This window comes from Coturnix japonica, chromosome 9 (genome assembly GCF_001577835.2).
Source record: "Coturnix japonica isolate 7356 chromosome 9, Coturnix japonica 2.1, whole genome shotgun sequence".
NCBI classification, from domain to species: domain Eukaryota; kingdom Metazoa; phylum Chordata; class Aves; order Galliformes; family Phasianidae; genus Coturnix; species Coturnix japonica.
In genome coordinates, this window is record NC_029524.1 from 18,946,363 (window position 1) to 18,965,590 (window position 19,228).

General features: G+C 39.7%; 1 long non-coding RNA gene across 2 annotated transcripts; it reads right to left on the reverse strand.

Moving 5' to 3' along the window:
- Positions 1-3,498: 3,498 nt before the first annotated feature.
- LOC107318349 lies at positions 3,499-9,857 on the reverse strand. Of its 2 annotated transcripts, XR_004308447.1 has the most exons (5): positions 9,753-9,857; positions 6,792-8,653; positions 6,189-6,296; positions 4,767-4,917; positions 3,499-4,650 (listed from the first exon to the last, which is right to left on the reverse strand). It is a non-coding gene; the product is annotated as an uncharacterized LOC107318349 (long non-coding RNA). The 2 variants fall into 2 exon arrangements; XR_004308446.1 differs by having other exon boundaries at positions 6,189-8,653.
- Between the last annotated feature and the right edge of the window lie 9,371 nt (positions 9,858-19,228).

The window sequence follows — 19,228 nt, forward strand, 5'->3', positions numbered from 1 at the left end:
TGGAGAAAAGAAGGCTGCAGGGTGACCTCATTGCAGCCTTCCAGTACCTTTTAGGGAGCCTAAAAACAGGAGGGGAGTCAACTCTTTACAAGGTTAGATAACAGCAGGACAAGGGGAAATGGTTTTAAGTTGAAGGAGGAAAGATTTAGGTTGGATGTCAGGGGGAAACTCTTTACTACAAGAGTGGTGAGCTGCTCAAACAGACTGCCCAGAGAGGCTGTGGATGCCCCATCCCTGGAGATGTTCAAGGCCAGGTTGGATGGGGTTCTGAGCAACTTGGTCTGATATTACAGATGGAGGTTCATAGCCCTGCCTGCAGCAGGGGGTTAGAAACTGATGATCCTTGAGGTCCCTTCCAGCCCAAGCCATTCTACAATACATTTCTATGATTCTCTAAGACTGCTGTCACTGAAAAGCAGTTACACGGAGGTGAAACTTCAGATTGGGGCTGGATAAAAATACAGTCTCTAGAAGGACTTCTAAATTGGCCAAATTATTCCCCTTCCTTTCCAAAGTTTTTATCAGTAGTTCATAATAATAAATAAGTAACTTAAACTAAGCATGAAGTTTCTTCTGGATGTCTGTTCCTTTCATTTCCTGTGTTATTATGCCCAGTGGGAACTGTCTAGACAAGGTGAAGAACTGTTTTCTGCTGGCACTGACATCTATTTCAGTTTTCCTTTGTAGCCTAACATGATGTACAAGAACTCTTCATTTAATTGTTCTTAGGTGATTTCAGAGCACCTTCTGTAAGATTTCGTACAGCATCCAAAAGGCTTGCTAAAATTAATGAGGAGTGTCTACACACAGATAGCCAGTCGTTAAAAATTTAACACAACCTGCAGTTTATGAGGATATCTTCACCAATGTAAATTAGCTCCTTCCTAATGCAAGTAATGCTGCCTATGCATTCTTGTTGCTACTTTGCAGCACGCATATAGAATACTGAAATATTTCTCCATATGAATAGCTGGACTGCAGAGATACCCAACACATATGCCACACTCCTGAATTCCCGGATCAGCTTTGAGGGCCTCCTGAAGCAAGGGGATTTGCTTGGCATCAAACACTTGGCAGTCACCCCTAGGTTTCAGAAGGAGCTACTGCAGAGCAGCCAGGATCCAGCTACAGCACTTGTATCAACTGTTTTCATATAGAACTTACCCTTGCCTTCTAGGCTCTGATTAAACTTTAACAGCTCAGAAGTATAACAAACTGACTACTAGCTATCAAGAAGAGGAAAAAAAAAAAAAAGAATTAAATAGGACAATATACTTTTCCAATATATTGTTGAATTTAAAACTAAGCAATTTAATATTGTGGTGTTTTCCTGCTTTGGGGCACAGCATCATATCAGCTCATTTAGCTGAAGAAATTCATAACCAGTTGGAATAAAGTCTTTGTTGTGTACCTTTCTGTTAATCAGCAACAACTTTTGCTTTTATTATCGCCTAGTGTTTTAATCTATTTTTAAACTTGTGTCAGTGTACGTATATACACCCATATGGCTTTGTTAATGCTTCCATATGAAACCACAGACACCACCAACCACTCAGTTGTTTCATTTTAATTTAAGAAATTAAAAATTAAAAAGCATATAAAAAAAATCCATTCTGAGTACAGAAGTTTACTTCAAAGTGGAACAGAAAAACAGGAAAACTCAGTGGGGAAATGGGGAAAAGGGACCCCCCCCTCAGTACTTCAAATCAACAATCTACTACCAAAACAAACATATCTCTTGCCAGAACTTAGTTGAACAGAAAGGCACTTTTCATAGCAGGACTCATTTGATAATATTCTGACACCATCCTTAGCACTTCTGACTTTGCAAGCAAAATGCCATCACACCTAACTGCACTTAAACACAAGAAACTCTGCCAAACAGTGCATAACAGTATTTGAACTTTGCAAATCTAGATCAGATTGATGTTTTGGCTTTACTTCCCCCTTTGCTCTTGTGGTGTCTGTGACCTATCTGGCACACAGCAGGTCACCTTTGCTCTCACAGAACAGCATCACAGCCACTTCCAGGCTCACACAGTCAGCACTCTGTGCTGGTCTACGAAATTCAGATCTCCAGCTGTCTGTAACCACACTATGATATTTTGATCTCCCACTTATCAAGGAAAAAACAAAACAAAACAAAACAAAACAACAACTTTATTTTCCAGTTTATTTTTATAACCATTCTCAAGTAAATCGTACTTGCATTTGAATTATTTTACAATTAAGCAAGTGAATTTCAGTGGTCTCTGATGAATTCTTGTAGTTGATCATTTGCAGTGAGACACTGATGGCTGTTTGGTATGTCCTGAACATAACCTTGAGACAACGGGAGCTCAACACGCTCCGTAATTACATTCCTCAGTAGGAAGCAAATTCCACAGTTGACATATGGAAAAAGCAAACTGCTCTTCCATTCAAAATAAACAAAAATATTTGTTTCCTGTTCTTTCAGCTGTTAACTTCTGAACGTTTCAGAAGTGCCCTCCTCCATTTCCTCTCCACTTCTACAACGATGCGCAAGTGGTGAAGAACAGAAGAAAGCTCCGCATCCCCAAGGCTCCTACAACTTGTAATCACATCTTGATTACCACCCAGCGCTGTTGAAATAGGTAAATTAATTCAGCCCCTCAGTAAATCAGGCCAGAACAATGTGTTTTACCTCCCTTCCTGAAAACCATCAGTTAAACACCTGCAGGTGATTTCAAGAGACAGAGACATTCCGTGATGCACAACACCATTCCTATTAAAACCGGCCAGCTGCCCATCACGCAGATCTACCCAGGCGCTTACAGAAATTATCAGGAATAAGCGGATAAGGACACAGAAGCACCCTACACATCACAACCAGACAGCTAAACCTGTTGCAGGCTCAGCGCTTTTCTGCCCCACTGTAGCAAAGCTGGGGGTGGGTGCGTTCAGCGTTTAGCAGCCAATGAACCGTTAAACCTCTCATTTACTCACTACAAATAGCAAAGACGTCAACGCCTTTATAAGCATAGAAGTCCCCAGCAAGGGTAGTTGTTTTAGAACAAAGGCTAAGAAATGAGTTTGGGGGGGGGGGGAGGAAGCCTCAGGACCGTGGAAATTTGTTTTAAGAGATGTGAATTAAAAAAGAAACAAGGAAGAAAGAAAGGATGGGCTGAAGCAGTTTCCAAAGAGACAAGGCAAAACCCAGGCCTGGCCAGAGGGGCAACAGGGCAAGGCGTCAGGGCAGCTCCGCACCCAGCTTGAAACATTCGTTAAGCACCACGCTAACGACGGCTTCATTCTCCAGTATATTACTTCTGGGCAGCTAAATATTAACACGAAGGCTGGCTAATTTAGTAAGCAAGAGCTATATATGAGCGCATCCTTTAGGAGCGATCCCCGTGAATAATGATCGTGACTTGTTTCCACAAAGGAGCAGTGACTTACTCAGGCTTTCACGACACGCTGGGGTTTCTATAAGAGGCACTACGCTAATTACCCTGCTCGGTGACAGCAAGTGCCTCCTGTTTGCGTAGGTTTTATTGACTATCCCGTACCGCTTCACAAATACGCCCTCCCACGCGCAGAAAGGAGTTCAGACACACCAGATAATGGCTTGTAACATCTTCCCACTCAAGCATCCTAAGAGACATTTTCCCTTCATTCGTCCTTTTCAGACAAGCGCGTTGTGCTTTTCGTTTTCCAGCACCCAGACACTCAATGACGCAGGAACCCACATCGGACCGGCACTTTTTTTTTTTCTATAGCCAGGAGTTATTTACTTTCACACACTTTGCTGCATTAACTCCATCAGGGTTCGAAACCAAAAGCCATCCGATTGCTCACCAAACACCACTACAAGAGACCACCATCCCACCCCACGCTGAGCTCAGGGGACCCCCCCCAGTTTCATATAAGCCTACCTGGGCTCCCGGGCAGCCACCCGTCAAAGAACACAGCTCTTCACGGCGAGATAATCTCTACTCCCTCTAAAACCCACTGCCCTGGGATGGGTATAAAGGAGAAAGGTGCAATGGCTGTTAATGAGCTCGTTAACAGTTGGGGCGGGGCACTGAAGGCCTTAAAGTGCCTCGGGCCCCCTGCCCTCCTGCCGTCTATTTACTCCTTTCAAGCGTTGAAATTGCTATGTGTTGCGTGCTGCCAGCAGCTTCCTTACCCCTTCTAGAACAACAACCACCAAGTACACGAAGACACCAGACAACAGCTCAGCTTTTATTTCATTTATTTCAATGCTGAGTTTAAACAACCCCTTTGTTTTTACTGATGTATCAGGGACTGAAATCATCCTCGTGCCAGTGCTGTCCGCATGTCACCAAGCATAAAATCCATGTTAAAGTGGAAGACCTCCAGTTCGTTTCAACCAACATCCTTCTCAATTGCATGGAGCTTGTTCACAGCCCTCTGTTAGATACAGCTTTGCCAGCTGAGGATCCCTCTCACGTTGAAATATTTATTCTTTCAGTGATAACGGTGTACAAATCTTATGCAAACAGGAGCTGCTCTGGTTGGTCTTATACTTGGAGGATGCAGATGTCCAAACACTTCCCTGGGTCTTGTTCCTTCTTCATCTGAAGCCACTGTGAGAAGTACAGCTGAAGAGCGAATGTTGCATGGGCAACGTTTCAGCCAGTCAGCGATATTCTTCAGAAAGCAGGGCTGGATGGAGGGGAAGAAACATACTGTATTGCAGTTCCGCAAGCTGTCGATACCGTCATGACCAAATGATGTCTGCTTCTCATTAGATCCCAAATAATACAGAGAAGGGTCGGTACCTGATGTTTTCGAAGTGGGGCAGCACTGACCACTTTATCTTCTTAGGGACTTCCAAGCAGACTGCTGTGCAATTTAGTTACCTTAGTAACTTCAGACAGCACATAGACTCGTAAATAGTTGTTATGTCACCTTGCCAATCTGCTGCTAAACCTAAAAGGAATGCAAAGCAAGCAATCAATTACTTTACACTTACATGTAAGAAAATCGTTACCCCTTTTCTTATGAAATTAGCTTAATCCTGGTGGGAATCGCCACATCTTTTTGGTAAGAAACATTCCTCAGTGAAAAAGAAACAAAAAAATCCCTGAAAGAACTGGTTGTTTATTACTTCTGTTCTGCCTGAAACCACTTTGCATAAATGATGTGACATGACCTCGAAACAATGCAGACTCAACTTTTTTTTTCTCTTTTCTTTTTTTTTTTTATTATTCCAGAAACTTAATTTCTGATGGGAATTATGTACCAAAGCAGCCACTTTTGAAATGCTGGAAACTGGTAAGCTTTAAATATACAGAGCAGGGAGATGTGGCTTTCATAGAGCATCACACACTCTAGATGTTGATGACAAGCAAGCTTAATATTCACTGTTCCACACACCACAGAAATTCTGCCTGAAGCCTTTTAAAAGTTAAGTTTTCTATAAACTGAACATTGCTCCATCATAAATGCAACAAAAAAACAATTAATGGCAAATATGACCAGATATGGGAAGCATATATATGTATACCTAAAAGACTAACATATGTAATGTGGGGAGGATGGCAATTTATGTTGGTCAATGAGCAGTACAGATGATTTGTGCCATCTCTGCAGCAGAAAAGTGCCCTGGCAGCCAGAGCGATAACACCTGAGATGAACACACTTAAGTGGATGGGATGGAGAACGCTGGCTCTATTCCTCCTGCTGGAGTCATCCCGTTTTAAAAAGTGTTGCAGCAAGGTACCATGTCCCCATAATTCAGACTTCAGCCTCCTTGGATCTACTGCCTGCACTTTTTCTGTTATTTTCAGTTATTCTGATAATTATATTAGCTTAGAACCAGAGCTGGCATGCCCATGTTTAGGAGAGGAATGAGGGAGGAAAAGACAGCGCTCCTGCTCTCAGCACTCTTGCAGAGAAGATGGCACAACCACCTCCTTTCTTCGCCATATCCCTGCTGCCATTAGGATGTCAGCACGTAATACAGTCCTGGCACATACACATGCATGGAGTTCACAAGATGACTAACATTTCACAAGTTGTCAGCTCCCAGACTTAATCTAGAGCATAGTTCAGCTCCTGTGTGAGAAGCCCAGATTTCTCAAGCAGCATCCAGGAGAATTTCAAAAGGGTCTTCCAGAAACCACTGAATGGGGTCTACATGCAAAATAGTGTTTTTGTACTCCTTGTTACAGGAAGTTAAATAAGTAGTCAATGTTTACCAGACTGAATGCTGAACCCCTTCTGTAGCACGGGTGGGAGCTAAGGCTGCAGGTTTGTGTTCCTTTCCTTCAAAGGGATGGAAGCAGCTGGATATTCATCTGGTAGCCCTGTTACAATCCCAATGAGGACAATACAATTATCCACCTGAGTGGCAAATTGCAAAAGTCAGACTGCTGCATGCAAGTGTGTATATTTATCATACATAACATAAATACTAAATTTGTGCCAAACAGATGTTTATTGCAGAGGAGGCAGCTGTTATTGGGATTCAGTTTCTGATTTTTTCAAATGTCACAGAAGGAAATGTTGCATGTTAGCTCACAGTTGCATAAACCGCTCACTAGAATTAATAAACTTTCTGAAAGACGTATATAGAATGATATTAATGAAAGCTATTTATTGTCAATTCAATGTTCTGTTTTCAGCTGACGAAAATGCATTTAAAGTGCCACATTACCAAGAAAGCACATAGTTATTTTTCATAATCTTAATTAATTTTCACGCACTACTGTATGAAATGTATGATAAGTTTTAGTTTGCAATTCGTTTTCTATTAATTCAAAATTAATTTTAATTCCAAACGCGTATTCACTGCACAGTACCTGAAGAATGAGAGTTTAGCAGGGATGAATGCCTGATTGTACAAGGGCCTATACAAATACAAAGTGACAGACAAACATAAAAGTAAAACTTCAAAATGCAAGGCTAGATCGAAGGCAAGTAGCATTCCTGTTCCTATACTGCAGATGGAAAGAAGTATCTCAGAAATCCTATTCTCAAAGAAAGATGAGGTTAATGCAATTGAAAGCAGAGATAAAACTTTTCCAAACCAGAATCTGAGCTTTATAGAAAATATGTTATAAAGTGGGCTGTAAATCTTTTTAGGTTTTCCCAGGCTGGAGGAGATCCGTGGAAGATCAAGGAACTGAAATCCTCAATTCTTTTTTTCAGTGGGTCATGAATAAGTTTTTCTTGTCTGCCAGGTTCTCTCTTAAGTTGCACAACAAAGGTTGAGTTTTGAAATGTTAAGTATTAACTGCATTACATATCGGAGCTGTCATTTTGAACATAGCATGCCTTTAAAATATTTAAGCAGAACCCCAAAGGGATATATATTTTTACCTTTAAAAGGTTGTTTTAATAGAAATTGATGACAAAAGACTATATGTATATGGTAGAGCAGCACACACCCAACCTACCATAATTAATGGGAAAAAGGCTCATTTACAAGATAAAGTAAAATGCAAAAAGCAGCCTATTTTTCATACTGAATAGTAGATGGTTTTGAAAGTGAACAGTACTACAAACTCTGAGAGCTCTGTTTGTTCCATTGGCATTTTCTCCATTGTGTGCAGCCAAAGTTTGGTTGCTCCCATGCAATGACACCAATCAACACCAGCTAAATTGAAGCTAAAATCAAGTAAAATAATTTACATACTATGGCCTACGTTGGACTTGTATGCTGTTTGCCAAAGTGGTAGAGGTTTCCTCATGCCATGGCCATGGCCTTATGGAGATGTTCACTTTTCATAGCTGCTTGTCCAGCACCAAGGGAGAGCCATTGGCACCCGTGGAAAACAATTCCTCACATTGCAGTTACGCTTTAGAAATCCAAAACCTTGAAGATGTGTGTTATGCTCCATTTTCTCTAAATGCATGTATCAAGCTATGTAAAGTATATAATAACAGTTCTTCAAGTGGCCTTTAAATGCTTTTTATGTCCCATTACCTTATACATTAAAATAAGATATTGATCAAGCCTTTTCCGATGAAATATGAACTTACAGCACGTTTACTTTGGTTGCAGCTCCTTCCTTCAGCACAATAAAATGCCATATTTGTGTTTTCTAATCTTAACCACAATTTTGACTTTGAAAGAGAATAAGTACAAGCTGTGTAAATATGAACAGAGAAAACTGTTTTCCTACTTCCATCCCATTTGCACACAGTGGGTTAACACTTCATTACCTTGAGCACTGAAGGATAAATCATACAGCACAATAAGGATAAAAACATTAATGGCTCAATTTGGGAGCATTTCAAACGTGATTTCCTTAAAGTGATGCTGCTCCAAAGGCTTACTGAATCACAAATATTTGCATGTATATTAGGCACTGTGTTTTGACTAGGATATCCTTGCCAACCCTTATTGTTTTATGTGAAACATCTTTCTTCTCCAGCAAAGTTACAGTTCAAACACGGGATGGTAATGTAGAAACACTGGCAAAAGCCATGGCAGATACTTTAATATGTAATACAGATAGATGTTTCTATAGGCCAACCTCTCAGCCTTGGACATGCCAACACTTAGATCTGACCCTGATAGTGCACTAGCTAATGGGCTAATTGTGAACCTAATTGCCTCTTTGCACTTTCAGTTACCAGACTGAACAGATGAGAGCAGGACTTCCTGAACACAGAAGTATGCTGGTTAGGACCTTGGTGACCAGTGGGAATGGTGCAGCTGTAAAAGAGCAGATGAAAAGATGTTCACAGAATGATTAGCCAATTGCTCCTTCTACTTTGCAGCAATCTGATACATTGAACAAAAACCACTTGGTATTTATTTCCCCTTGATTTCCACAGCTCCCTGACAAAGGTATTTTACAGGATTATTTTCTGACTGTGGTGCTGAACTGAAAGGCAGAGGAGTTCAGTTCTGCTCCCACTTTTGTTCCAGACTGCCTGAGTAATGTCAGGCAACCCATTTAACCTCATGGCATCCCGGGCCCCATCTGGTCAGGGGGAAAAACACAACCTGCTGAGAGAGCTGCTGTGAGGACACATCCATTCCTCAGGAGATTCTCAGGTACAAGAGCAATACAGCCTGAATAAATACACAGTGACAACAGGTTTTCATTTCTCCTGTTTGTAATTCATGAGTTGCTACTTCATTACCTGTGGCACTGAAGGATAAATTATACCAGCACAAACTGGAAATGAACATTAGGATCTTCATTCAGTACCATTTCATAGATGGTCTACTTTAAGATGCCATTGGCCTAAAGACCTAAACAAATAAGAAGCTATTAGGAATGAGATCCTTTGCTTTTAACTACTTCAACACAAGTGTGTAATTCCTAGCACTCCAGAATGGCATTGTCCTATTAAATCTATTGTGTTTATCCTTAAAACCTGGTAAAAGTTGAGAAATAAATATCTAATAGCATACCCAGTCTGCACTCATCACTGTTAAGTGGCACTTAGTATTTCCGAGGCAGCTTTTAACTTCCAGACCATCTGCAAGCTGGAAAATCCCCCTGACTTGGCTGTTTGAGAGGTTCATCTCTGACAACTCAGTACTACCTTAGCCTGTTCAACAGTTAATTGAAGTCAATAAAGCAGATTCAAGAGTCCATTCATGAGAGGCAAGAGTGGCTTACACCCTGCTCTTGCTCTCAGAGCCTGAGAGACGACATTAGTACGCCAATTAGACAAGAGTACTATAGAGGTGAATTCTGCCTATTGGCCACTGCTGACCATAGAGAGATGAACTTAAATAGTTCCCAAGAGCAAGTGGAAAAGTGACACAGACCTTTACACACCTCCCAGTGAAACTCTACCTGCTGGCATCAGCTGGGCCAAGTTAAACTGGATAAACTCCTCTGCAAAAGATGAAGTCCATGTGTCTGCAGGACTCTGATGTGTGTTGGAGCTTCACACTGGACGTAGCTAAAAGAGAACAGAGGAAGGATAAGTAGCGTATAAAGTTACGTCTGTCTCTACAGTCTGCCTCTTGTCTCCATCACCTGCTCACATATGCCAGTCAGAAAAGGGCTGTGTCTACATGTAAAAGACAGAGGTAGGCAGATGAAGGAGTGCCGTTCTGTTAGCTTTTACTTTGCCCAGAAGCCAATGTGAAAACATACTTTTAAAAGTATGAGAAGAAAGAGCATGATAATGTAGATGTGCTGGAGCAATGAACAACGGCTGATGGGATATTCTTTGGCTATGGCAACAGGAGATCAGATAATGAGCTGGAGTGTACAGTATTAGGTCACAGAAAACAAAACCAAAAAACTGTTCACACTTCTTAGTAAAATGTTTCAAAATCTACATAACCTGACCCATCCTGCATATGCAGTTTATGACAGTTATCCATAAAAACCGAGGATAGGTATAATTTTACACTGATAGCAGCTCTGAGAAAATCAAGTTTTCCTTACATAGATTTTTTTTTTTTTGAATATAAACACTATTCATGGTACAAAACGTTCTTTGTACCCCACATGCAGTAAAAAAGCGAGTACTAAAAATCATTTTGGGAACTACACATAATCAATCTGCTCCTGAAGATAGAGAAATATCATTATCAAAAGTACTGCAACCTGTAGATGAGGAATTTCAGGGCAGGATGCACCCAGCTGCTTCCACCTCCTTTCCTTTAGCCTCCTTTGAACAACCTCAACCACAAATTCTTTTTCATGTGTTCTGAAGGTTCTGCAAATAACTACCCTTTTCATTTCATCTTATGGGACTGCTGGGTCTGACATACCCTGGTGCTGTGTAATATTTGATTTAAGGAGCAGGAGAGACATGAGACAACTTCCAGGTAGAAATTCAACAAATTCTTCTTTTGAAGCATTGCTGATCTGCGTCATTAGGAAAGGCATCATCTTAACTTTTCTCCAAAGAGCCTGACACTAGTGATTATTCAACATAACTATGTAAATATGCTTTTACTGANTTTTTATTAGGAAAATAAAATTTGTTATTATTATTATTATTGTTAAGCTATTAGTGAAATCAGGATTGGGTAAAATGCTAAAGAAACATAGAATAAGTTTGTATCCTTGAAGTGGAAGTCAGAATTAAACCTCATGCACAAGAAACATGATCTGCTGGGCCTGACAGAGGGACAGCGTAATTGCAAAGTGAAAGCTGAAAATATGAAGCAGCACAGAACAAATTCAGAGAGGTATTGATGCCAGATCATATAATCATTTACAGACGTGTCTCTTCTCCTAGTCTCTCAGTGGCTTTTATTACAATATAATTATAAAATAAGGTATATTTTAAAACTGCCTAACAATTATGAACAGCAGCTAACAAAATTAATACTAAATTTAAGGTGTTTCTTGTTATTATAAATGCATTCTAACTAAATGTACATAGAACTCACAGTACTCAATATTGATTACTTTAAGAGCAGCATTTATCTCAAAATGTGATTTAGCCCTTGAAGGCCAAAAACTGACAACATACTTCAGCAACCACACAGTCGTTGTCCTCATATCAACCAGGGCGCATTTCAGGCTTTAAAATGAGAAAGTCCTAATTTATTATGTGCTCCTCTTGATGAAAACTGAAGTAATCTGACTAACCCATGCCTAAATTCAAGTATAAAATGAAATGTTTTTCTAGAACTTGAACAAAAACTAGAAAAATTAAAATAAATGTAAAGATGTTTCAGTTTAGGCTTTGGTGAATGGATGCTTTTGCACTTGGGGATGGGATGTTTGGGGATCTCATAAACATCCTGAACAGTCATGATCCATTTCAGCATTTTATTTTTCTTTCTCTCCTATTGAATGCTATTCAATACCTACTTTATTACACTGGATCTCAAATGTCCACGCTTCGCAGAAAACAATAACTGCCCTAATCTCAAAGAAAAATACGAAGCTCAGCTTCAGTATGCATTAGCCAAATAATCAAGACCAGCTTGTCTCACAGGGAACATTAATAAGTAAATTATACATGAGATGGTAAAAATTAATCATTTTTACTTCCATCAGAATGCTAGATAATAAACAATAGATGGCTCCCTGTGGTGCGTGGCTGGGAATGACATTATTTAATGACCTTTGCCAACTGTACAGTTAAAACCATGCAGGCTAATTTCAATTTATAATATGTTATGCTTCTTTCATTGTTCTAAAGTCAGAAAAATTGATCTGCTGGGGAAAACATAGCTCATGCCTCCAGCTGTAATTCCCACATGCGTCGTTGTGCTTCTTGGACAGCCCAACCAAGAGAAGGCAGGAGCCATGCCTGTTGCTGCACACAGTTCACTGTTGTTTTTAATATCAACCTCTCCAGCCACAGGTAGATTTCACTGCAAAATAAAATTTATTAGCCATGATACTGTGTCTTCCTGTTATGAACTTTTGGGATTTTTTCCATATCCTTGTCAATACACCATAAATAAACTGTTTCTTATTCCATGCTTTTTTGTTTTGTTTTTTACAACAATCCTGTTCATTATCTGCTGATACCTGTACCTCACTAACAAGCTCTGCACTGTTCCCAGCTACAGAGGGACCAAGGCATGTTGGTCTGCAAGAGATGCCGCCAGCCCCTCGGGTGCTCCTCCCTCATCCACCATCTGCCTAGGGCTCCCTGGCCCAGAAGACAGACTGGATTGGAATAACAAAAAATAGAAAGACAGAAGCATCTCTCAGAGAGGTTTTGTTTTCTTTTGGAAAACACACGCTCAATATACACAGGAATGGCTGGTCCAGCTCAAAATGAACATGCACATAGTCCCACATCCTTCAACACTGCCTACAGCCCGTATTTACAGAACACAACCATATTCCCCAGAATACCTTCCCAGCCTGCAGCTATTAGTGGTTCAAGCATACCCTGAAGCTGAGGTGAAACCTTTCTATGTGATAGATTTTTCCTCTAAGGATTTTCTGCAGTGGATTCTTTTCTTCCTTCCAGTCACTTTTTGAACTGACACGGATTTTTGGCATATCCTCTATCCTGCAAGGCGAAGACAACACCTTACATTAACAAAACACTGAAAGCACAACATGTCATTGGAAATCTGGTGGTCTGGTGAAGTTCTTCTCTTTGGTTTCCAAAGCATCAAGGGTTACATGGTCAGATTGTATGCATAAAACTGTTTGGAGGAGCAGAGTAACTAAAATTTAGATTTCTATGCTAAGAAATTTGAAAAATGTGAAAGATAACTCAGTAAGCCACCATTACTCAGTATTCATTACCTTAAAATAGGATTTGGGAGAAATTTAGAGACAAATATATACTCTAATTAGGAACACTTTTCAAGATTATTAAATAAAATACAAAGGATTTTTGTGCTATCTCATTAATCTACAAAAATATTTTATCTTGGTTAAGTTATTTATCTAAAGTGCTCTGTTTTATCTTCTTGTTTGTTTGTTTTATAATCTTAACTATTTATTACATAGCCAATAAGTGAAAAAACACACATTAAAAATGAGAAGAACAGCTCAGTTTCTACATGAGGACCACAATCCTCCTCACACAACCACACTATGATCCTGAGAATCAATTAGTGTAAAAAGCACTAATTTCAAATGTACACAAGAGAGTTATATGTCAAGGATTCTTTTCATTTACAGAAGAGCAAATCATTACTCCAGTTATAGATCAACTGTTATTTTATACATAATTAGAGCGAAGACAGCAACACAAAGGGTGCCAGTTCTGATACTGTGCAGATAAGTTGGAGTTTGCACTATGCAGTGATTGGGAATTTTAACCTCTTCTCTTCTACTAAGTAGAAAAATGCTCAAAGATTATAATCGTTCTAAAATGGCTCATTACATTCTTGAGTGCCAGTTAGTCATTCAGGAGGACACTTGAAGTAAGTAAACTTTAAAGAGTTCAATGCAGTCCTGAGAAATTCTTCTGCAAAAACCCAATGTTATGTGCAGCACCATAGATTTAGAAGCTTATGCTGAGCTTGTGAACGACTTAGGAAATGTGTTCTCCAGTTCTATCTGTATGCTGTAACCTATCACAGCTATGGAAAAGTTCTATAAAAATTCCTCTTTACAACGGTTTTATCTACGTGAATAGAAATGTTTATGCCACAGTCATTTCCTCCTCAGCATCAAATTAGCCTTTTTGCAAATAGTTAAGACAAGTGTTGGATCATTAGGTGTTGTTAACAGGATTCAAAGGAAAAGGAAAGGACATAGGAGCCCTCCCCTCCCCATCATTCTCTAGTGATAAATAACTGATCTTCTAATATTAAGAGAAGGGTATTATACATGCACAGTTTCATACACTTCCCACAGCAATCTGGTTTTGATAGCTAGAATATATATTTAGCTCTTATCTTGTGGAGTGACTTTTAATGACATTTAGAAGCGCTAAGGTACTTTGAGGATTAGGCTGCTTATTAGTCCCAGTGTACCCTCTAAGTGGTTGTTCAGATATTAAACATTCCCTCTGTCAGGGTACATAAACAATGAGGACATTTGATAGGAGGCAAATTTTCTACATAATTCTGTTTTGCTGAGTTTATTCTCATTACCTTCAGACATTTATCTACATACAAACCTTCCTGGTATGGTAATTACTTCATCTTCTCTTTAACAAGTGCTGAGTATTACAAAACAGCCTCAATTTTGTTTTTCAGCCCATTCTTATTTCTTAGCCAAGCAAAACTGGCTTTGGAAAAATATACTTCTGGTTTTGCTTTGAATCAAAACAAGCCTATGTCAGCAGCTAAGCTATCCTCAGAACAGAATCATCTGCATTGGAAAAAACATTCAAGATCAATGAGTCCAGCTATCAACCCAACTTACTGAGTCCCATCACTAGACCATGTCCCTTAGTGCCACACCCACACACATCTTAGAATCCCTCTAAGATGGGAACACTTGACACACCTGGGGAACCTTTCCCAGTGCTTGGCCCCCTTATCCATGAGTGAATTCTTCCTAACATGCAATCTAAACACTCACTGGAGCAACTTGGGGTTGTTCCTTCACATCCTGTGGCTTGTCATCTGAGAAGAGAGACTGGCACTCTCTCCACTAGAACCTCATATCACATGGATATTTTGCTGTCTGATCTTTAAGATCTACTTTAGAAGAAGTTAATGAATTTTCCATCATCACAGAGATCCCACTCATCACATTTGTCTCTACATTCAGCTTTTAGCGGAGAAATTCACTAGTTTATTGAATACTGAAATCTAAACACAGAACCTGGAAATGGGGGGGGGGAGGGCTCGAGGAGGCCAATTATTCGCCTCTTGTGTGGTGATTTAATATTATAATTCAATGTATAAACGTAATAATTCCTGCACTCTTTCTGCTAGAGGAAACACATGCAGCTTCTGATAATAAGATAATGCAGAGAGGATTCATTTCCTACAAGCTGTCTTTGTATTGTTTACTGCGCTAAATGAATGTGAGAGATGTGCAATACATAATCATAAAACATCTTTGCGTGGCAAGAGGAGCACTTTTCTACAAGATAACTGATAATGGTTTTTTGTTTGAGTTTTAGAACAAGAATTAGAGCAATCAAAGATATGAAAAACATGACAGAAAGCAACTCAGAACTGATTCTGCATTCTACCATATAGGTTTCCACATAAACTTTACATGACGGGCTGTAGTAGGGCATGCAGGTACTTCCGAGGTTTCCCATTTAATGAAATCAGTATTTCTTCATTTGGCTATGCTTAAAGAGTCATATCTGATAATTTCCCTTTAACTGTTACTCAGTCTTTTTCTCGGACTACCAACAGTTAAGTCTCTTCTACAGTTCTTCATTTACAAATATTAATCTCTGCTGTAGCCATCCTGTGTCTCCAGCATATCCCGCAGCACTGATTTTCAGTCTAGGCTTCTGGTTTCAGACCTTTAATTTTCGACCAATTTAATTGTACAGAAGATGGTCAGTTTCATCCAGATGATGCTACATGCCTTTTCTCAACAAATTAAAAGTAATAAAGAAGTCTAGCCTTGATCTTCCAAGTGGGGAAAAGAAACTCTTCTTCTAATTAGAAGCACTTATATGATTGCACAAGGCAACAGCAGTATCTCCAGGCTTTTGTAGCTGCCAGGTAGAGGAAAGCTGCTTTAACTGGGAGCTCAAGCACCTCCTATTCACACAGTGAGAGAAATACTTGAGCTGCAGTTCAGTGTTCAAAACTGGACATCACAATTTCTTGGACTAGAGATAACAGAAGCAGTGTCTCTTGGAGTATGCCAGTCAAAGGCCACCGTCCCACTGCCACAGAGAACACAGACAGATTTAATTAGAACTTAATTCCTAACATTGGGGTTTACACAGTGGTGAAGGCTTGCCCTCTAGCTCTACTATTAGTCACATATATGCAAACAAATGTAAGCATATTGGATAACTCAGAAAAGCCAGATCTGCAGGCAATCCTTTAGAATTCCTGCTGGAAAATCCCAGTACAGACTAGTGCTGAAGGGTTGGAAAATATCCTTTGATTTCTGGGCTCATAAATCAAGACTTCTGTACTCTCCTCCACCTCCCTCTCTACTTCTGCATGACCCATGTACTGGGGCAGACATGGAGGATAAAGGAGGATTTGGTACTGAAGATGTGCCTAGACTGTATTATGAACTTTTTTTTTCCCCTTTCTGAAAGAGCTAAGATGAAATCCACAACTCAGAAGCAAGGCAAGAATTTTGCAGCTTGTGCATGGAGCTGGGAACTGTCATGCTCCATCTCAGCTTGGTCTGTTCCAGCAAGGAGCTGCTAATATGTGGCTAGATCATGCCCCTGTTTTCAGTGGGGGCAATGAGGAAATCAGCACTGAATATAGCACTGTTTAATACAAAACAACAACAACAAAAAACCTGATTTCTCCTGAAATACATCTTCTGCCTCAGTTGCAAAGAGTCCTCTAGTTTAAAAGGCTCTGTGAAGACCATTCTTGTGTTTTCCTATATGGAACCAGCAGTGTGCAGCACAGGCAAGGAAGTACCTCTACTAAAAATAAAATCTGGGTAGAGTCAAATAATATTCATACAACTTAAAGAAAAAATACAATGTTTTAAGATTCCGCAGTGCTATAGATCTTCAGTCTCATGCAGCAAAAGTAGGAACAATTTGCAGGCCAACAATCTTGCTGCAAACCTGTAATGACTAAATTGTGATTGATAATATCAATTTGAGAGCAGAACTGCCACCACAACGTCCCATAGCAACAAGAGGCATTCTGTACAGGATTTCCCACTTGTGCAGTGATTACAGTAATAATGATGAAAGTGTTTTGAAAGGATTTCTAAGAGTCTGGTATTCCAGCTAAGTCTGGAGGAAATAAAGGTTGATTTCAGGCTTCTAATTCTGCGTGTAACTTAAGCCACAGTCCAAAAACCACACCTGAATGTTTTAATGTCCATTAGGCGCACAAAGCCTGAATGGCAATTTTTCACCTTTCATAGATAGCTCGTTACCACTTCAGTCAGTTGGCAGCAAATTGCAGAGGTCAATAGTATGCTTCAGTACCTGCTGTATGAAATAAACCCTATTCAGTAGGCAGGGAACAAATGGAAATGAGCAGTATTTCTGCTGGTCTTATGCACATCTGTAGAACATGTCTAGCCAAAACCATAATTTCATCTGCAAGTGCTACAACATGAAGAGATTTTGTCTAACATGGGTGATAAAAGGTCATTTATGAGGACAAGAGATAAAATGGGAGTGTGCTAGGAATTTACAAGTGAGCTTCATTTTCTTTATTTTTTTTCTTTTCTTTTATATATATATATATCCACACACATTCCCTTATTAGCTTATTGGGGAAATGAGCACACTGTAAAGTTCATGTTGAAAAGAAAGGTCACGCTTCACTGCAGAGAAAAAGCTACTCTTGAAATAATCATCAAGAAAAAAAATTCAAAATGAGCACAACTGAAAATGTGACTTTTGTTACAGGAGAACAATGGTTTTCTGCATTTTTGCTACATTTCCTGGAGAAGATACTACAAAAAAGACAGCATACCTAAGAAACAGTTATCTGTTCCATGGCTGTCAATATATATTCTGGTTATCTGTTGGACTGGAGAAGGACTTGCACCATTTGCCCAAAGTTCTGAAAATCAGCCAAGATGCTCATTGTCCCACATTGTGGCAAGGCAGAGACGTACTGACAGCAGTATGATTGAAATGCCATCAAGCACAGGAATAGCTAATCATGTGGTCTCATCTATTTCCTGAAGTTTAAATGCCCTTTTATCTTACATTATTTACCACAGCTTTGAATAGTAAAATGAGGGTGAGAGAGGTACAACCTGAACCTGAAACCACACCTCACCCATTTGATCACCACTGCTATAAAAATAACTTTGCTTAGCCATAATACTGTAGGCTGTGTCATGACAACTTAAATGCAGTAAACTATTAAAAAGATTATACACTAAACCTGTAAAATACCTTGTCTTTCAGCACTAATCACTCCCAATAAGCATATGTTAAATTTCCACTCATTGGGAGCAAAACAAGAAGATGGCATTTCTTTCCAGATATCTGTCAACTCAAGCAGTACCAACAAAAAGGCTCTGCACAGCCCACATACACTTTCTGCAAGCCCTGAGTCCTCAGACATTCCTACAGGCCACACGACATGACGCAACCTCATCATCACACTACAGGCATTGCAACAACTTGTGGTAGAACCGTTTTCACAGTCATTTTACAGTAAAAAGGCACACAGAGTAATTACTGGGAGCACAGTGACACAGCCTGGGGGCCAGGGAGGTTGGGACACAGAGATACCAGCATGAGCACTGGGATAGAGTTGTTCTGCCCTGACCTGCTAAGGTCAGGGATGGCTCCCCAAGATCCCTGCCCCAGGCTTGCAGATATGGCCTTGGGGCTTCTGCCACCTATTACAAATGATCATTACCCCAATGACTGTTTAACTAATAGCAGCTGAGAAACATGCAAATACAGTAGAGTACAGTCAAGGAATGTGAATGAAAACACCATCTGTAGATGATACAATCAGGCACCTTGCAACAGATTTTAGATAACTATAAATAAAACCCACTGGTTAAAATGCAATATCTTGATGTTTACACAGAAGGGGTCCATGAAGGAAAACACAATAACTGCTGGTAAAGAAAATGCCCAATAGGAAAGTATTTGCCTAGAACAAGACTGCTGACAGATCAGTTCAATATCTTCAGACCATAAAATTTGTTTGTTCTATAATGTTTCTCTAGAACACAATTATCCTTATAGTTTGTCAAAGAAGACATTTATATATAAGCTGATAGTGCTAAGTGGAAAATTTGGGACTGATTTCTTATTTAAAAGTGATAAAATT